The 18,733-nt window shown below is 40.8% G+C and overlaps 1 protein-coding gene and 1 long non-coding RNA gene across 3 annotated transcripts in view; one reads left to right on the forward strand and one right to left on the reverse strand.

Moving 5' to 3' along the window:
• The window catches only part of LOC130292058 (uncharacterized), a 61,615-nt gene extending 43,188 nt beyond the window's left edge, over nt 1–18,427 (reverse strand). The window contains exons 1-4 of the long non-coding RNA XR_008848069.1: nt 17,857–18,427; nt 15,157–15,400; nt 8,075–8,467; nt 7,055–7,175 (exon numbers count right to left, since the gene is read on the reverse strand). This is a non-coding gene — a long non-coding RNA (uncharacterized LOC130292058). The remainder of the gene's footprint in view (nt 1–7,054; nt 7,176–8,074; nt 8,468–15,156; nt 15,401–17,856) is intronic.
• Nucleotides 1–18,733, forward strand: part of PLP1 (proteolipid protein 1) — a 78,569-nt gene that overhangs the window by 42,460 nt on the left and 17,376 nt on the right. The window lies entirely within an intron of this gene.

Raw genomic sequence — 18,733 nt, forward strand, 5'->3', positions numbered from 1 at the left:
AGAAAATACCCCATATGTGGATGTTAAGTGCTCAGCAGGTGTACTTCAATGCTCAGAAGAGGAGCGACATTGGGATTTTGAAGAGAAAATTTGTCCGGAATTGAAGGCCATGTGTGTTTACAAAGCCCCCATAGTGCCAGAACAATGGATCCCCCCCCCCCCCACATGTGACCCCATTTTGGAAAATACACCCCTCACGTAATGTAATAAGGGGTATAGTGAGCATATACCCACCACAGGTGTCTGACAGATTTTTGGAACAGTGGTCCTTGAAAAAGAAAAATGTAATTTTCCAAAGATCTGTCAAACGCCAGTGGGGTGTAAATACTCACTGCACCCCTTATTAACTTCTGTGAGGGGTGTAGTTTCCAAAATGGGGTCACATGTGGGGGGGGGGGTCTACTGTTCTGGCACCAAGGGGGTTTTGTAGACACACATGGCCCCTGACTTCCATTCCAAACAAATTCTCTTTCCAAAAGCTCAATGGCGCTCCTCCGCTTCTGAGCATTGTAGTGCGCCAGCAGAGCACTTGAAGTCCACACGTGGGGTATTTCCATACTCAGAAGAAATGGGGTTACAAATTTTGGGGGTAATTTTCTCCTATTACCCCTTGTAAAATGTAAAATTTGGGGAAAAAACTGCATTTTAGGGAAAAAAAACTTTTTTTCAATTACACATCCAACTTTAACAAAAAGTCATCAAACACCTGTGGGGTGTTAAGGCATACTGTACCCCTTGTTATGTTCCTTAAGGGGTGTAGTTTCCAAAATAGTATGCCATGTATTTTTTTTTTGCTGTTCTATCACCACAGGGGCTTCCTAAATGTGACATGCCCCCCAAAAACCATTTCAGCAAAATTTGCTTTCCAAAAGCCAAATGTGGCTCCTTCTCTTCTGAGCGTTTTAGTTCGCCCCCAGAGCATTGCCCCGGGGGCAATTTCTCCCATTACCCTTTGTAAAAATGGTAAATTTGGGGAAAAAAACTGCACTTTAGTGAAAACATTATCTTTTTTCGTTTACACATCTGACTTTAACGAAAAGTCGTTAAACACCTGTAAGGTGTTAAGGCTCACTGGACCCCTTGTTACGTGCCTTGAGGGGTATAGTTTCCAAAATGGTATGCCATGTGGGGGTTTTCTTCTGTTCTGTCACCATAGGTGCTTACTAAATGCGACATGCCCCCAAAAAACCATTTCAGAAAAATTCACTCTCCAAAATCCCATTGTTGCTCCTTCCCTTCTGAACCCTCTACTGCTCCCGCCGAACACTTGACATACACATATGAGGTATTTCCTTACTCGAGAGAAATTAGGTTACAAATTTTGGGGGACTTTTTCTCCTATTACTCCTTGTAAAAATTCAAAAACTGGGTCTACAAGAACATGTGAGTGTAAAAAAATTTTGATTTTTAATTTTTTCCTTCACTTTACTGCTATTCCTGTGAAACACCTAAAGGGTTAACACACTTACTGAATGTCATTTTGGATACTTTGAGCGGTACAGTTTTTTTTATAATGGGGTCATTTGTGGGGTATTTCTAATATGAAGACCCCTCAAATCCACTTAAAAACTGAACTGGTCCCTGAAAAATTCAGATTTTGAAAATTTTGTGAAAAATTGGAAAATTGCTGCTGAACTTTGAAGCCCTCTGATGTCTTCAAAAAGTAAAAACATGTCAACTTTATGATGAAAATATAAAGTAGACATATTGTATTTGTGAATAAATATATAATTTACTTGTAATGTGTCTTCCTTACAAGCAGAGAGCTTCAAAGTTAGAAAAATGTAAAATGTTAAATTTTTTCATCAAATTTTGGAATTTTTCACCAAGAAATGATGCAAGTATCGACAGACATTTACCACTAACATGAAGTAGAATATGTCACAAAAAAACTGTGTCGGAATCAGAATGAAAAGTAAAAGTATCCCAGAGTTATTAATGCTTAAATTGACAGTGGTCAGATGTGCAAAAAATGGCCAGGTCCTTATGGTGAAAATGGGCTGGGTCCTTAAAGGAGTACTCCGCCCCTAGACATCTTATCCCCCTAGTTCGCTCTGTGCGTAATGACGGGCGATACGGGGGATGGAGCAGTGTAACATCATGGCGCCGCCCCTCGTGACATCACGGCCCGTCCCCTTAATGCAAGTCTATGGGAGGGGGCATGACGACCGCCACGCCTCCTCCCATAGACTTGTATTGAAAGGGGCGGTCCGTGACGTCACGAGGGGCGGAGCCGTGACATAACGATGCTCCGGCGCCTGTACTGCCCATCATTACGTGCAGAGCGAACTCGCTCTGCGCAGTAATGATAGCGCGGTGCCGCAGCGGGGATCCAGGGGGTCCCCAGCAGCGGGACAGCGGCGATCTGACATCTTATCCCTTATCCTTTGGATAGGGGATAAGATGTCTAGGGGCGGAATACCCCTTTAAGGGGTTAATTGACATTTATAAACTTTTTTTTAACACTATTTTAGTCTCCATAGGGGACTATTACATGTAATCCTTGGATTGCATACACTGTTCAATGCCATGCCATAGCATATTGATCAGTGTTATCTGTGCTCGATTGCTCCAGGCTGCTGAGGCTTCCTGGAGCATCTAGGCACAGATTGGACAGTGAGGAGGCAGGTGAGGACCCTCCCGCTGTCCTCTCAGCTGATCAAGATTGTCCCAATCAGCTCCGCTGAGCTGCCGGGACTGTATTTTCTTTAATTTAGACGCCGCAATCAACTTTGGTCTTTGGCATCTAATAGGTTATTGCTGGGCATCACGGCAATGTCTGGCTTTAGAAATGGGTCCTGGTGGCAAAGAGCCACTGGGACCGACCTGTTATGATGCAGCATCAAGTTGTGACCCCGCATTATAGAAGGGGAGTGGGACGGGGGTGTACAGGTTTGCCCTTGGTTCCCAAAAGGTTAATGAGTGTGCAGAAAGCAGGTGGAGAGGTGCTGTGGCACAGGGACACAGTGGACCTCAGGCCAGGTGTCCTTGACATTCCTAGCCCCATAAAAGAGGGTGCTTTTATAAAAGAACAGCTTCTGTGAAGGTATGCCATGTGTGTATACACTTTGGTTGTGCATTATAACATACTGTTGTGATGTCCCAGTACAGGACATGGTCCTGTACTACCTTTAGGCCCTGTCAGGTTGAGACCCTAAGTGACCTGGGGGCTCCCCTGCAGGGTATCCCCCTGTTGTTCCATAATGTTGTGTATAACACTTTAATGCCTAGACAGTATCCTTATGTATTGGTAGTGCAGAGGACCTGTGGGAGGTCTCAAGGGTCTGTGTAAGTCTGTCACATGTTATGTTATGCAGTCACATGATTTGTTGTCACATGTTCTCCCAGAGAGCACCAGCTTGGCCTATGACCCACAGCTTGACCAATGAGCTTTAGTTTAGAACCACACTATATAAAGGGGTGGCCATTACAATTTGCTCTTTTCTCTGTGAGATTCCATCTGCTACTGAGCACAGCAACCACCAGAGATCTCAGTGCAAGTGATCAGCATCTGGAAGACCCCAAAAGCTACAGTCATTCCAGTGTCTGCTGTTATTGAAACTAATCAAGTCCTGCATATAGCCAAGTCAAGTCCAATCTCGAGTCAAGTTAATTACAAATATATTGGTCCACCAAGCTGTGAGGTCCTTCTGGATCCTCACCACCTCTCTGGGAAATTTGGCCTTAGCTTTGAAGATGATTCCATCTGTCTTAGGCTGCATTCACACCATGTTTTTGCAATACAGTTCCCGTATATGATTTCAATGTGAAAACAGTATGGTACAGTATTGAAAACTGTATGCATTAACTCTTCATTGAAAACCGTATGCCAAAAGATGCATCTGGTTGTGTCCGTTTTGCATCCTGTACAGTTTTGTCAGGTTTTTTTCCCGTACCATAACCGTAGTCTTCCATGGTTTTTGGTCTGGGTGAAAAACTGTATTAAACAGTATAAGTTTTTTTTTTTACATGGGAGTCAATGGGAACCGTACAGAACTGTATGTGCATACGGTTCCATCCTATTTTCACCATACGGTTTTTGACTTTGCACAGTTTTTTTCTTGGAATTTCAATCAAACAAGTTACATAGTTACATATAGTTACTACGGTCGAAAAAAGACATATGTCCATCAAGTTCAACCAGGGAATTAAGGGGTAGGGGTGTGGCGCGATATTGGGGAAGGGATGAGATTTTATATTTCTTCATAAGCATTCATCTTATTTTGTTCCAGGAATGTATCTAATCCTGTTTTAAAGCTGTTAATTGTTCCTGCTGTGACCAGTTCCTGAGGTAGACCGTTCCATAAATTCACAGTCCTCACGGTAAAGAAGGCGTGTCGCCCCTTGAGACTAAACTTTTTCTTCTCCAGGCGGAGGGAGTGCCCCCTCGTCCTTTGGGGGGGTTTAACCTGGAACAGTTTTTCTCCATATTTTTTGTATGGGCCATTAATATACTTATATACGTTTATCATATCCCCCCTTAAACGTCTCTTCTCAAGACTAAACAATTGTAACTCCTTTAATCGCTCCTCATAGCTAAGATGTTCCATGCCCCATATTAGTTTAGTCGCGCGTCTCTGCACCCTTTCCAACTCCGCAGTGTCCCTTTTATGGACAGGTGCCCAAAACTGAACAGCATATTCCAGGTAAGGCCGTACCAATGATTTATAAAGGGGTAGTATTATGTCCCTGTCCCTTGAGTCCATGCCTCTTTTGATACATGACAATTTCCTGCCGGCTTTGGAAGCAGCAGCCTGACATTGCATGCTATTCTGTAGTCTGTGATCTACAAGTACACCCAGATCCTTCTCTACCAGTGACTCTGCCAGTTTAATCCCCCCTAAGACATACGATGCATGCAGGTTATTAGTACCCAGATGCATAACTTTACATTTATCCACATTGAACCTCATTTGCCAAGTGGATGCCCAGACACTTAGTCTATCCAAGTCATCTTGTAACTTATGCACATCCTCTATAGACTGTACTGTGCCACAAAGCTTGGTGTCATCTGCAAAGATAGAAACAGAGCTGTTAATACCATCCTCTATATCATTGATAAATAAATTAAACAACAGCGGTCCCAGTACTGAACCTTGGGGTACACCACTAATAACCGGGGACCAATCAGAGTACGAATCATTGACCACCACTCTCTGGGTACGATCCATGAGCCAGTGTTCAATCCAGTTACAAACTAAAATTTCCAAACCCAAAGACCTTAACTTACCTGTCAGACGTCTATGAGGGACAGTATCAAACGCTTTAGCAAAATCCAGAAACACTATATCCACAGCCATTCCTCTGTCAAGGCTTCTACTCACCTCTTCATAAAAGCAAATTAGATTGGTTTGACAACTTCTATCCTTAGTAAACCCATGCTGGCTATCACTTATAATACAATTATCCCCTATGTATTCCTGTATGTAATCCCTTATAAGTCCTTCAAACAATTTACCCACAATGCACGTTAAACTTACCGGTCTATAGTTTCCTGGGGTAGACCTAGAGCCCTTTTTGAAGATTGGCACCACATTCGCCTTGCGCCAGTCCCTTGGCACAATACCAGACACCAGAGAATCTCTAAATATCATGAACAGGGGTACAGATATTACTGAACTTACCTCTCTAAGAACTCTTGGGTGTAGTCCATCCGGTCCTGGGGATTTGAAAGTGAAACTTTGTTCAAAATGGAGTGAAAAGTTTTCTTAAAAAACGGATGCAACTGGACATCATTTTTCAAACGGTATACGGTTTTTAACTGTATACGGGTTGAAATTTGTACACACGTTTTGATACAGTTTAGTCAGGTTTGGACAAATCCATTTTTCATCAAAAACCTGATACGGGAACTGTATTGCAAAAACGTGGTGTGAATGCACCCTTATACTCAGTAAAGCCTCCATTTTACCATAACTGGCTGTGGACTCTCATTTCACTACTAGCAACTGGGATAGCAGAGAAGCCGGGCGTGTGGTGTTCTGGAACCAGAAAACCACACTGGTGTCATGAACACTAGGGGTTAACAACATCTTGCCCCTGGGGTTTAATACCATCTGATCCCACCACTCAAACCGCTACACCCGTGGTCCCGCCATACACCAGTGGGTTACCACACTGTATTATAGAGAAGATTTATTATATCCTGTGTGGAGGAAGAGCGGTGCAGATCAGATCACTTCTTTCATTTAGCAGAGGGCTTTTCCTCTGCAAAGGTTTTAATAAATCTCCCCCTATATGCCCCGGTATGACCTCTGTATGACAGATATCTGCACTGTACCCGACCTCACCCAGCACCAATCACCTAGCACCCATCATCCATCACCCACTCCATGCAGGAATCTCCACAGAGTCCTAGTTCTTACACTGAAAAGATGCACACCAAATATATATGCTTATATGCTACAATATACAGTAACCCCCCGACCTACGATGGCCCCGACATATGATAAAATCGACATACGATGGCCTCTCAGAGGCCATCGCATGTCGATGTCAGCATCGACATACGATGCTTTTATATGTCGGGGCCATCGCATTAACTGCTATCCGACAGCGCAAAATGCTTAAGCTGCTGTCGGATAGCAGTGTAATGTGCCCCAGCAGGTTCACTTACCTATTCCCGCTGCTCCGGGTCCACTTCGCGATCCTCCGGTGTCTTGCGCATCTTCTCCAGGGTCCGGGCCTTGCTTTCCGGCGTCGTTATTACGTCACTACGCACGCCGCGCCAGCGCAGCAGCGTAATAACGTCACCGGAAAGCAAGGCCCGGACCCTGCAGAAGATGCGCAAGACACCGGAGGATGGCGAAGAAGACACCGGAGCAGCGGGACAGCATCGGGAGCCCCTGGAACAGCAGCGGGAGCGGTGAGGACCTGGTGCGGAGCGGCGGGGACAGGTGAGTACAGCTTCCTATACTTTACATTGCACGAATCCCTCAACATACGATGGATTCGACAAACGATGGGTCGTTTGGAACGAATTACCATCGTATGTTGAGGGACCACTGTACAAGAATTGGCAAAAAACAAAAACAAACAAACAAAAAAAACAGACCTGAGAACAAAGAATTATAAATATACAGAGGAAAGGCAGGCATAGCACAGCATACAGGACACAGGCAGGGAAGCTTGGTGAACTGGTTCTGCCTCCATTGGGCACAAGACCGGGGCAATATCTAGAAAACAGATGGACCAATTTTAGTTTAGCTTTATTTCTCTATTAATTCCCTATATACTGTGCTTCCATTCCTCTATTAATTCCCTATATACAGTGCTCCCATAAACTTCCTATATACTGTGCTTCCATTCCTCTATTACCTATATATTGTGCTTCCATTTTTCTATTAATTCCCTAAATACTGTGCTTCCATTCCTCTATTCATTCCATATATACTGTGCCTTCATTAATTCCATACATTATGTACACAAACATATATATACACACACACACACACACACAGGCACATACATACAGATACACTGACACATACATTAAAGGGGTTCTCCCTTGTTTATACTGTTTTTTGTTTGTGTGTTATGTGTGTATAAGTATGTTTTTTTTTGTGTGTTGTGATTATGTATATAAGTATTTTCTTACCTTTTGTGACGATCCGGAAGCTGGCCCCTTTTTCTTCCAGTGGCTTGCTGTGTACCTCGGCCTCCGCCATGTTGTATTAGCGTAGACCTAACGTATGCTACGCTGTTAGCGTAGCACTTGCGTACTCGCACATGCGCAGTTTGTCAATTAGACAAAAAAACTTTATTATATAAAAAAAATATAATAATACCTGCGCATGCGCCTCGGACGTCAGAAGATAGGAAGGACAGAAGCAAGAACACACTCCCCGACATCCCACTTTCCGAACACAACATGGCGGAGGCCGAGGTACACAGCAAGCCGCTGGAAGAAAAAGGGGCCAGCTTCCGGATCTTCACAAAAGGTAAGAAAATACATATATACATAATCACAACACACATAAAAAAACACATACACACATAACACACAAACATAATAACAAAAAACAGTATAAACAAGGGAGAACCCCTTTAACTGACATGTATACACATAACTTACATTCCTCTCTGCAAAGGCTGGAGTTTCAGGCCAGGACGGACTGTGGGCGGAGATTCTCTCTGACTTCTCTGCTCCTGTCTCCTGTGTGTAGAGGGGAGCAAAGAAATAGCAGATAATGCCACGCCCCTTCATGCTGGGAGGGCATAGCACCCTGCATTAAATGCACATGTGACCTCCACACTAGCTCAGCTCCACCTCCTACACAGCATCACAAAAGGTCCTTCATCCACCATCTCTTCTATCCTGCACAGCTGAGCTCTGCCCCCAACATGTAACTGGTCACTAAATGTTGACATTGTCAAAGGTCCTTTATCCTCACCATCTGGTAGGCCAGTTGGGGGAGGAAGCGTAGGGATTGATAAGCATAATTCTAGGGTTTTCGTTTTAGCATTTCTAGAAAAAAATAAAAAGTACCAAATATATATATATATATATATATATATATATATATATATATATATATATATATATATAGCAATCCAAGGGAAGCAGCACCCCAAAAAAACAGGTAGTATGGTGCACGCAGAACCGAACCCCGGTCAATGGTCCATATGTAGATAAATTAGTAGAAATCTGCAGCTCACAAAATGATGAAAGTGCAAAAAAAATGTATTCCATATCTTGGTGAAAGTTACAGCGACGTTTCAACCAGCTCTCCTGGTCTTTCTCAAGCATAACACAAGTGAATAAAGCCATCATTCTTATAGGCCACACAATTACAGATACAATTAATACAAAAGTGTACAAAATCATAGTATAACAAAGTATATATCACTCCAAACTAAACAGATAGTGCACAGTGTATGAATGCAAATATATCAAAAAGTTTCCACAGAATCATATATATGTGCAATCCCAAAATTATTAAGTAATCCCTAATAGGGTCCTGATGATTACTCAGAACAGATGTGTACATGTGAATTAAAATATTAAAAACAAGATATCTGCAGTAACGCTAATGGGAAAAACTCACCACAGTAATGGAGAATGCAAGCGTGGGTAGATTCAAACTGCGCATGTGCGCCAGGGATCTGTAACGGAAGTCTGAGGGCGCATAGGACCTGTAGTCATGGTGATAGTACACAAGGTAAGAGTGTCGGTACTTCTGCGCACGCGCGCAGCGTTCCAAGCCTCACTCTCATCCCCGGACCTAAACATACTGTTTGCGCTCCAAGCCTCATTCTGAGGCTACCGAGTGTCAAAATCACCATGGCATAATGTCACATGACCTAACTAAAGGAACATAAAGATGGTGTAAAAATAAAGTAAATAAAGTAAAATAAATAAAAAATAATAATAAAGTGTTCACCTGGAATGGTCCAGTCTGGCATGATTTAGTCAAAGTCACATATTATCAAGGAGTCGTGCCATTACAGTTCCAGATCACGGACACAATGAAGTGTCCGGATCCAAATCCGCTGGAGCACGGTATCCAGTGGCAACCATGGTCGGAGGTCATCACTTTCACCAGCTCCCAATTGCACCTTCCCTGTTATGTCTTAGGCTCAAGCAAGGACTATTCACATGCTCCTAGTGGAACTGCGTCCACCCGGGACCCACTCCGTTGCTGTTGGCAACAGCAGAAAGGAAATAATAAATAAATAAAATTGAAAAAATAAAATTATAAAAAAATGAAAATATATATATATAAGAATCAAATGATGAAAATAAGAATAGATAAAGAAATAATAAAATAAAAAAATAAAAAAAATAAAAAAAATAATAAAATACTAAAAAATAAAAATTAAAAATTAAAAATAAAAATAAATGAAAGTATAAAAAATAAAATAATTGAAAAAAATGAATAGGTTATATATAAATGGGAGAATCTCTGAATTTATCAATGAGTACTATGCACCCCAAACTTCCAACAGATCAAACAAACAATACATATAGCAAAAACAATAATTTATTTAGTGACAATGACAATCCAGTGAGTGACTGTATTTCCCATCCAGTTACTGCAGAAAAAAGAGAAAGAAAGAACATGGTTAGTAGAATTCCTAAAAAAAGAAGAACCACCAGTTCATAATATAATAATATAAATCACTTGTGTTAAATACACTGGTTTCTGTGAAACACATTCCGGAGGGGAATCTAAGAACAACTACTTCCCCAATACTCTATGTGAAATTTTAAAGTCCACATTCAGACCATGTGGTTTTAATGAATTTAAAGTGTAAATCCATCTCAGCTCCAACCTTTTTAGATGTCCCTGTCTGTCTCCACCCCTCTTCAGAGGTGGTACATGATCTAGGACCATGAATTTTAAATCTCTCTCACCATGTGAAAATTCCGAAAAATGTTTAGATACGGACAGATCAAGTTTTTTCTTGCGTATTGCATACCTATGCTGATTTAGTCTAGTCTTGAGGTCCCATGTGGTCTCACCCACATAAACAAGACCACATGGGCACCACAAGACATAGACCACAAAAGGTGTATCGCAGGTAAGATATTGTTTAATAAGAAAATTCTGTCCTGTGGATGGATGGACAAAGACATCACCCTTGACCATCAATCCACAGTTAACGCAGGATCTGCAGGGAAAGCTGCCTTTCCTAAAAGTCGTAAGATACTGTTGGCCACTTTTCTTCATAGAAATATCTGCCCTCACCAACCTATCCTTCAAATTAGTTGGTCTCCTATAGGCCATGATGGGAGGTGACCTCAGCTCTGGGATATGTGAATATCCCCCAAGTAGATGCCAATGTTTTCTGACAATTTTGCCAATGTCTGGAGAAAGATCATTATATGTTGAAATAAATGCTAAACGTGGGTCCAAAGATCTTCTAGTGCGTCCCAAAGTAAGCCCTCTCTGTGTCCTATCTATCCTGTCTTTTTGTTTCTCAATCAAGCCCATGGGATATCCTCTATCCCTAAAGTTTTTTACCATTTTTTCCAAGGCCCTATCAAATTTCTCTTCTGAATCTGTGACCCTCCTTGCCCTAAGTAATTGACTATAGGGCAAGGAGTTCACCATGGACCTGGGATGGCAGCTATCAAATTTGAGTAATGTATTACAATCCGTATCTTTCACAAAAAGATCTGTGGTTAAGTGATGTTCCTGTATTGTAATCAATACATCAAGGAAGCTTACCGATACATGAGAGTGTGTCAAAGTGAAGCGAATATCTGGATCCTGTTCATTAAGGTAATTCTGAAATGATAGTAAATCTGTCAAAGTGCCGGTCCATATCAAAAAGACGTCGTCTATGTACCTCCACCACACCAGAATAAATCTGGAGTGGTGGGATACATAGACGTTGCGCTCCTCAAACCATGACATGAAAATGTTGGCATACGTTGGCGCAACGTTGCTGCCCATAGCCGTACCCCGCCTTTGTAAATAGAATTGATCATTAAAGGTAAAGTAGTTGTTCTCAAGTACAATACGAAGCAAAGCAACAATAAAGTCAGTCTTAATAGATGAAAAATTAGCCTCTTGTAAAGATGTGGTGACCGCCTCCACACCCCCATCATGTTGGATGGAGGTGTAGAGACTCACCACATCGAAGGAAGCGATAATGGCTCCCTCCGGAATCTCAATATTTTCAATTTTGGAGAGAAAATCTGAAGTATCTCTAATATAAGACTTGGCCTTTGTTGCAAATGGTCTCAGTACCTTATCGAGAAAGATGGAAATTCTGGACGTAATGGAATTTTTACCTGAAACAATTGGGCGGTCTATGAATTATTATCAGGGGATCCAAAATTTACTATTGAGAGAAAAATTAAAACAATTTTGGAGATGGGTCTGAGTATGTCTGTGATTGATGATGATGTACAGAGGTATCTCACAGTTCTTTTTCCGGTGACACCTCAACTTTACCTCCTACCGAAGGTGCACAAGGACCTGGTGGATCCACCAGGTCGCCCAATTGTTTCAGGTAAAAATTCCATTACGTCCAGAATTTCCATCTTTCTCGATAAGGTACTGAGACCATTTGCAACAAAGGCCAAGTCTTATATTAGAGATACTTCAGATTTTCTCTCCAAAATTGAAAATATTGAGATTCCGGAGGGAGCCATTATCGCTTCCTTCGATGTGGTGAGTCTCTACACCTCCATCCAACATGATGGGGGTGTGGAGGCGGTCACCACATCTTTACAAGAGGCTAATTTTTCATCTATTAAGACTGACTTTATTGTTGCTTTGCTTCGTATTGTACTTGAGAACAACTACTTTACCTTTAATGATCAATTCTATTTACAAAGGCGGGGTACCGCTATGGGCAGCAACGTTGCGCCAACGTATGCCAACATTTTCATGTCATGGTTTGAGGAGCGCTACGTCTATGTATCCCACCACTCCAGATTTATTCTGGAGTGGTGGAGGTACATAGACGACGTCTTTTTGATATGGACCGGCACTTTGACAGATTTACTATCATTTCAGAATTACCTTAATGAACAGGATCCAGATATTCGCTTCACTTTGACACACTCTCATGTATCGGTAAGCTTCCTTGATGTATTGATTACAATACAGGAACATCACTTAACCACAGATCTTTTTGTGAAAGATACGGATTGCAATACATTACTCAAATTTGATAGCTGCCATCCCAGGTCCATGGTGAACTCCTTGCCCTATAGTCAATTACTTAGGGCAAGGAGGGTCACAGATTCAGAAGAGAAATTTGATAGGGCCTTGGAAAAAATGGTAAAAAACTTTAGGGATAGAGGATATCCCATGGGCTTGATTGAGAAACAAAAAGACAGGATAGATAGGACACAGAGAGGGCTTACTTTGGGACACACTAGAAGATCTTTGGACCCACGTTTAGCATTTATTTCAACATATAATGATCTTTCTCCAGACATTGGCAAAATTGTCAGAAAACATTGGCATCTACTTGGGGGATATTCACATATCCCAGAGCTGAGGTCACCTCCCATCATGGCCTATAGGAGACCAACTAATTTGAAGGATAGGTTGGTGAGGGCAGATATTTCTATGAAGAAAAGTGGCCAATAGTATCTTACGACTTTTAGGAAAGGCAGCTTTCCCTGCAGATCCTGCGTTAACTGTGGATTGATGGTCAAGGGTGATGTCTTTGTCCATCCATCCACAGGACAGAATTTTCTTATTAAACAATATCTTACCTGCGATACACCTTTTGTGGTCTATGTCTTGTGGTGCCCATGTGGTCTTGTTTATGTGGGTGAGACCACATGGGACCTCAAGACTAGACTAAATCAGCATAGGTATGCAATACGCAAGAAAAAACTTGATCTGCCCGTATCTAAACATTTTTCGGAATTTTCACATGGTGAGAGAGATTTAAAATTCATGGTCCTAGATCATGTACCACCTCTGAAGAGGGGTGGAGACAGACAGGGACATCTAAAAAGGTTGGAGCTGAGATGGATTTACACTTTAAATTCATTAAAACCACATGGTCTGAATGTGGACTTTAAAATTTCACATAGAGTATTGGGGAAGTAGTTGTTCTTAGATTCCCCTCCGGAATGTGTTTCACAGAAACCAGTGTATTTAACACAAGTGATTTATATTATTATATTATGAATTGGTGGTTCTTCTTTTTTTAGGAATTCTACTAACCATGTTCTTTCTTTCTCTTTTTTCTGCAGTAACTGGATGGGAAATACAGTCACTCACTGGATTGTCATTGTCACTAAATAAATTATTGTTTTTGCTATATGTATTGTTTGTTTGATCTGTTGGAAGTTTGGGGTGCATAGTACTCATTGATAAATTCAGAGATTCTCCCATTTATATATAACCTATTCATTTTTTTCAATTATTTTATTTTTTATACTTTAATTTATTTTTATTTTTAATTTTTATTTTTTAGTATTTTATTATTTTTTTTATTTTTTTTATTTTATTATTTCTTTATCTATTCTTATTTTCATCATTTGATTCTTATATATATATATATATATATATTTTCATTTTTTTATAATTTTATTTTTTCAATTTTATTTATTTATTATTTCCTTTCTGCTGTTGCCAACAGCAACGGAGTGGGTCCCGGGTGGACGCAGTTCCACTAGGAGCATGTGAATAGTCCTTGCTTGAGCCTAAGACATAACAGGGAAGGTGCAATTGGGAGCTGGTGAAAGTGATGACCTCCGACCATGGTTGCCACTGGATACCATGCTCCAGCGGATTTGGATCCGGACACTTCATTGTGTCCGTGATCTGGAACTGTAATGGCACGACTCCTTGATAATATGTGACTTTAACTAAATCATGCCAGACTGGACCATTCCAGATGAACACTTTATTATTATATTTTTTTTTTATTTATTTTACTTTATTTACTTTATTTTTACACCATCTTTATGTTCCTTTAGTTAGGTCATGTGACATTATGCCATGGTGATTTTGACACTCGGTAGCCTCAGAATGAGGCTTGGAGCGCAAACAGTATGTTTAGGTCCGGGGATGAGAGTGAGGCTTGGAACGCTGCGCGCGTGCGCAGAAGTACCGACACTCTTACCTTGTGTACTATCACCAAGACTACAGGTCCTATGCGCCCTCAGACTTCCGTTACAGATCCCTGGCGCACATGCGCAGTTTGAATCTACCCACGCTTGCATTCTCCATTACTGTGGTGAGTTTTTCCCATTAGCGTTACTGCAGATATCTTGTTTTTAATATTTTAATTCACATGTACACATCTGTCCTGAGTAATCATCAGGACCCTATTAGGGATTACTTAATAATTTTGGGATTGCACATATATATGATTCTGTGGAAACTTTTTGATATATTTGCATTTATACACTGTGCACTATCTGTTTAGTTTGGAGTGATATATACTTTGTTATACTATGATTTTGTACACTTTTGTATTAATTGTATCTGTAATTGTGTGGCCTATAAGAATGATGGCTTTATTCACTTGTGTTATGCTTGAGAAAGACCAGGAGAGCTGGTTGAAACGTCGCTGTAACTTTCACCAAGATATGGAATAAAATTTTTTTGCACTTTCATCATTTTGTGTGCTGTGGATTTCTACTAATTTATATATATATATATATATATATATATATATATATATATATATATATCTATATATCTATATTAGTTTAGGGTAGTTACATACCATATCAGAAGTGATATGTCCGGCAGGCGTTACACTGTGGAGTAGGCAGTTGCTATACTCTGAGGAGAGTGCAAGTGAGTGGGAGGAGTTTGTGATTCCGTCCTCCAGCTATAGCAGCGATCAGGAGTTTGAGGAACAGCGCAGTCCGTAACTGGGTTCCCACAGAATCCTATTCACCCCAGATTCCGAAATTCACTTCCGATGTGGGAATCCATATGAATGTGGAGGGGTATACGGAGGCTGACTTTAAAAAAAAAAAATGTTAGTCAGCAGCTCATTAACTTAATGATTGAGCAAACAAATCTATATGCCACACAATTTATAGATTCCAATCCGACTCCCAATATGCCAGACCGAATGTGTGGCGCCCAGTGGATGAGGCAGAAATGAAAAAATTTGGGGGCCTCATCCTTAATATGGGCATTATTAAAAAACCGACTCTGAGGTCATACTGGTCGGAAGACGTTCTTTTTAATACCCCCTTGTATGGCGCTTTGAAGCCATATTACGCTTTCTCCATTTTTGCGACAATTCACAGTGCCCCCCCAAGAGATGATCCCAACTTTGACTGGCTTTATAAAATACAGCCACTGGTCCATTATTTAAATGAAAAATTTGTTATATATACCCCCGAAAAAAAGCATCTCTATAGATGAGTCCCTTGTTCTTTTCAAGGGACGTCTAAGCTTTCGGCAATATATTCCGGGTAAAAAGGCACGTTTCAGCTTGAAAATTTACAAATTATGCGAAAGTGAATCTGGGTACACCCACAGGTTTAAAATTTATGAGGGGAAAGACAGTCAATTGGCCCCCCCTGAATGTCCTCCCTCCCTCAATGTGGCTGTAAAAGTTGTGTGGCAACTTATTCATCCCCTTTTTATACACAGACAATTATTATACTAGTGTACCCCTTTATCAAAATCTTGCCAGAAGAAAAACTGTTGGATGTGGCACTATACGCCGAAATCAGAAAGAGCTCCCCCAAACCACTCGTTCGCCAAAAGCTAAGGCGTGGGGAAATCAGGGGCCTCTGTATGTTATCCACAATACATCCTGATACATGTGTGGACATTCCTGTACGGCACACCACTTCTACTGTTCGCAAGCCATCCTGTGTACAGGAATTCAACAAATATATGGGTGGGGTGGACCTGGCGGACCAGTTACTGCAACCTTATAATTAGTGTTGAGCAGCATAGGCCATATTCGAATTTGCGATATTTCACGAATATATGGCCGAATATTCGTCATATATTCGCAAAATATGCATATTCGTAATATTTGCGTCATATTTTCGCATGTGCGAAAATTCGCATATGCTAAAATTAACATAAATGAAAATTAGCATATGTGAAAATTTGCATAAGCGAAAAACCGCAAATGCGAAAATTCGTACGCCAGTCTCACGCAGTAGTATTAGAGCCTTCTTTAGACCACACAAGCTGGAAGCAGAGAGGGATGATCACTGTGATGTGTACTGTGAAAAAAAATATATATATTCGTAATTACGAATATATAGTGCTATATTCACGAGCAACACTACTTATAATGCAGTCAGGAAATCCAGCATGTGGTATAAGAAACTGTCAATATACCTCATGCAGGTGGCCCTCTGTAATTCTTTCATCCTTTTCAAAAAATCAGGGAATCAAGGAACATACCTTGATTTCCAAGAAAAGGTGATACTAGAATTTTTGTTACAAGGCCAGGCCTAGGAGGGGAGGGATGAGCAGCCTTCTACTAGTCAGGCTAGTCGTATAGTCCCAGGCCAACAAATACCCCCTACTCCTGAAAAAAACACAGACCCTTCAAAAGATGTTGGGTGTTTGCCAAGCAAAGGAGATGGAGAGAAACCAGTTATCAGTGTGACACATGCTCTGAGAAACCCGCTCTCCATATCAAGGAATGTTTCAAATTGTACCATACATCCCATGATTATTAATAAATTTTCATATCCCCATTATTCATCCCTTTTACTCTTTTTTTTTTCATTATCCAATTGCTCCTCATATCCCTCTTCAGTTACTCATTATCCCTCTGCATGTATACCGTGAGGTAGGAGGGATAGGAGGTCGGGATAGGAGGACGGGATAGATGGACTGAATAAAACCTCACAAATTTACAAAAGAACCTTCTCATTATTCCTCTATATGTATACCATGAGGTAAAGCCTCACAAATCTACAAATGTAAAACAACCTTCTCATTATCTCTCTACTTGTATACTGTGAGGTAAAACATCACAAATCTACAAAAGGACTCTCTCATTATCCCTCTACATGCATACCGTGAAGTAAAACCTCACAAATGTAAAACAGAACCTTCTCATTATCCCTCTACATGCATACCGTGAAGTAAAAAATGTCATATATAAAAGTAATTTAACTGAAATTGTATTTTTTTTCAAATTTTGAACCAAATTATATCGTTATATATATTTTTCTTTCTCCAGTTATTATGACTATGTCATGCAATATGAAGCGGTAATTTTTTTTAAGTACCGCCTGGTGGCATGGGTAGAGTTTTTTTTGTATTTGGAGGGTACTTAATACTTGAGCTATTCCTGATCAATAAAAAAAGGGCTGACAGGATCCTGGGAATCAGTGATCCTTTGCTGTTATATACCATAGATGGTGCTGGACACGGTATCATAGTATGTTTGAAAGGGGAATGGTTGTTTTGTGCTCATTCTTGTTCCTACCTTGCCGGGCAGGAGCTATTATGTTGTGCCAATGTCACTTGGCATGTCCGTCCCTTATAGAGGGATTGATTCTGCTAAAGAGACGTTGTACGACCAGTCCCTTAGTAAAAAAAAAAAAGAAAAAGTGACAAATAGCCCTGCAGCTGCGCTTTCATCCTGCGAACTTGTTCATTTTGGCAACATTTTTGCTTCTTTTCTCCACCTACCAACTGCCACATCTACCAATAGCTACCAACTGCCACATCTACCAATAGCTACCAACTGCCACATCTACCAATAGCTACCAACTGCCACATCTACCAAAAGCTACCAACTGCCACATCTGTTACTATACTGTACAAATAGCAGGACATAGTCATATGTACTGGGAGATATTCTTTTGTGGACATTTCCTTGAGAAATATTAATTTTTACTTTGTTTTAGTCTGCTACCACCAGTATGCTGCATATTTTTTAACATAGCATCAACAAGGTCATTTTTTTTCTGTTGCTAAAAGAAAAATCTAAATTTTGTGGAGAAAATACCATTCAAATCTCTCTCTGACATAAACTTTGTGACCCACATGCACAATAAGCCTGTAGATGAATACATTTTAGGAGTATGTTTAAAAAAGGGGTGACTTGTGGGGGTACGGTATGGTTCTGACAGTGAAAATCCTTTCCAGGCATGGAGTGCGGGCTTTAATTCATATAATGAGGTCCTGAAATCTAAATAGCGCTCTTCTCCTTCTGGGTCCCACCATGCAGCCAAACAACCAAATAGGACCTAAGCGGGGGTACTGCGGAACAAGAGATGAACAGCGGAATAATACATGGGGTGCATTTCCTCCATTTCAAAAGGGATGTATAAAAGATATGTCCCACAAATGATGCATTT

Source organism: Hyla sarda, chromosome 9 (assembly GCF_029499605.1).
Source record: "Hyla sarda isolate aHylSar1 chromosome 9, aHylSar1.hap1, whole genome shotgun sequence".
Classification (NCBI taxonomy): Eukaryota; Metazoa; Chordata; class Amphibia; order Anura; family Hylidae; genus Hyla; species Hyla sarda.